Source organism: Elephantulus edwardii, unplaced genomic scaffold (genome assembly GCF_000299155.1).
Source record: "Elephantulus edwardii isolate Elephantulus edwardi_28Jun2011 unplaced genomic scaffold, EleEdw1.0 scaffold00208, whole genome shotgun sequence".
Classification (NCBI taxonomy): Eukaryota; Metazoa; Chordata; class Mammalia; order Macroscelidea; family Macroscelididae; genus Elephantulus; species Elephantulus edwardii.
This window is the reverse complement of record NW_006399958.1, coordinates 2,732,362-2,735,126: the sequence shown is the minus strand read 5'-3', so window position 1 is coordinate 2,735,126 and position 2,765 is coordinate 2,732,362. Positions and strand designations below refer to the sequence as shown.

At 45.8% G+C, this 2,765-nt stretch overlaps 1 protein-coding gene across 1 annotated transcript in view; it reads right to left on the bottom strand.

Moving 5' to 3' along the window:
- OSCAR (osteoclast associated, immunoglobulin-like receptor) overlaps positions 1-2,765 on the bottom strand; it is an 11,093-nt gene that overhangs the window by 6,445 nt on the left and 1,883 nt on the right. The gene's annotated exons all lie outside the window — the stretch shown is intronic.

Genomic DNA, 2,765 nt, shown 5'->3' with positions numbered 1-2,765 from the left:
ATAAACATAATGCCCTAAAATATAATACTTTTAAACTATTCTCTCCCCCATAGACTTCAACGCCGTAAACTATTTCATCCAGTTTTTCTCAGCCTTACCCCCACCCCTAATTGCTTGATCTTAGAACTCTTACTGTCTTTTCTTTATCAGTGTCTGTTTATCAGAAGAGGATATGCATCTTCTAGACTAGCTGTTATCTCTTTGAAGCCTTCCCCCCCCCAATCATATGTGAATTGAAACTTCATCTGCCTATTTACTGGGGAAAGGGAGTATCTGGATGTGATTGGTTTTCTTTCAGATAGAGAAATTCTTTGATTTTACTAACAAAATGTGAAGTAAGTTGGTGTCTCACCCTAATATAAGAGCCTGGTGACCTCTCCCAGTCAGGAGGCAGTCTTTGAGGCCAACCTGCTGTCTTCCCAGATCTGTAATAAGGTGCTTATGGATAGTGCAATCCGTTTGTCTTATTGGTAATTGCCTGAGGAAAGAATTCCTTGCGTTTAATAACGTTAGCACACTGGGCTGTGTCAGTTCAGTAACGCTAGCACACTGGGCTGTCAGTTCAGTAACGCTAGCACACTGGGCTGCGTCACAGGAGAAAGAACATTCAAAGCGCTGATCTCCTTACCTAAGCAGTGCAACATGTAACACCATGGCACCCCATATCTTCACTCTGTTGTTGTTGTTGTTATCTGCCAATTACCCCAGTCACTAAATCAGTCCACCTCATAGAGGGTCTTCCCCTCCTGCACCGTCCCTCTACCCTCCCAAGCATGACATCCCTCTCCAAGGACCTGTCCCTCCTTACAACATATCGAAAGTATGTCAGACGAAGTCCCAGAATCCTTGCCTCCGAGGAGCAGCCTGGTTTAACCCTTTCCAGGATGAATCTGTTTTCCTAGCAGTCCATGGTACATTCAATACACTTCTCCAGCACCACAGCTCAAAGGCATCAATTCGCCTTCTATCCTCCCTAGTCATTATCCAGCTCTCTGATGCATAACAAGTGATTGCAAAGACCATGGTCTGTATCAGACGCACCTTAGTCTCCAGAGTGACACCATTGCTCTTCAGTACCCTGGAGAGGAGGTCCCTAACAGCAGACTTTCCCATTGCAATACTTTTTTTTGTTGGTTGGGGTTCTTTTGTTTGTTTGTTTTTAAATTTCCTGGCTACTGGTGTCAAGAGTGTTGACCGTGGAGCCAAGCAGAGTAAAGCTGTGAACAATCTCAATCTCTTCACCATCCGTCCGGATGCTCTGGAGCGCTTTAAAGAGGCCACTCACTCGCTCACTGCTTTCCAGTCAGTTGTAATTCCTGGCAATCCTCCAGCAGGTTTCTGGTGCTGCAAATCTTAACTAGAGGAGGCTGCCCACCTTTCTCCCATGGACCAGCTGGTGGATCTGAGCTGCCTGAGAAGCTTAGTCATGGGTTGGTAGTGGTGGTGCTGGTGGTGGTGGTGGTGGTGGTGGTGGTGTGGACCAGTGAGACAGACCAACCCGTAGCTGACTCTCCGGCGGGTTTCCAGAGGCAAGGAATCGTATGGGAGCAGACTGCCCATTTTTCTCCTGTGGATTCGAACCACATGCCTTTGGCTTGGCAGTGCAACTCTTTCCCGCTAAACCCCCAGAGCTCTTTCACATGAAAATATTTTCAAGAGAGAGTGCAAGCATAAGAGCTGCAAAAGAGAATGTCTCATGTGATATATATTTTTTTAATTTAGAAAAAAAAAATAAAGGAGGGGAAATCCCCATAAGACATATGTAAAGACATGAGTTTGTGAATACATGGAAATTTTTTGCAAGGGTTCAGGTTATTTAAGGAACCTCAGAGAAGGTGGGGGTAGCTTTTACTTCTCTTTTTTTTAAATTATTTTATTTTGTTATTTTGTGTGTGTACCATCAAATCAGATCTGATTGATATAGGAGGAGATTGCCCCTCCTCCTCCTAAAGAGCCTCTGGTGGATTCGAACCGCGTACCTCTGGGATTGCAGTGCAGCTTCTTGCCACTAGGCTACCAGAGCTTTCTATTCCTCTTCCCCCCCTTTTTTTTAATATTATTTTTATTTTTAATTATTATTATTTGTGTGTGTGTGTGTGTGTGTGTGTGTGTGTACCGTCAAATCAGATTTGACTGGTACAGGAGATTGTTCCTCCTTCTCCAGCAAAGCATCTGGTGGATTTGAACCGCTCATATCTAGGATTGCAGTGCACCTTCTTGCCACTAGGCCACCAGAGCTCGCCTCCCCCCCCCTTTTTGACCTTCTATAATAATCAGATCTTTAGTCCACAACTGTCAAGTCAGTTCTGTTGCACGTTGAAGAAATCAAGACATGTTGCAATGTGCCACTATGAATGAATGAAAGTCCAACTTTTCTGTAAACTTCCACTTAAATCACAATAAAAAATAATAATTAAAAAAGCAAGAGAGAGGGAGCCTAGGTCCCCACAACAACAACAATAACACGGAATCTAACAAATCCTCCTTTTATCTCCGTGATCTCCATGTCTTGACCCACCGGTTTAGACCTCCAGCACCTCCTTCCTCTGACACAGGAGTCCTGACTCCCACCTTCTCCTTCCTCACACTGAGGCCTTCCTACCCACAGCCCCTCCTCCCTCAGACCCAGGAATCCAGCCCCCCCCAGACCCTTCTCCTTCAGCCCCCCCAGCCTCTGGTCCTTCGGACCTGGAAGTCCTGAACCCCAGTCCCTCTTTTCTCAGACCCAGAAGTCCTGACCCCCAGCCCCTCCTCCCTCAGACCCA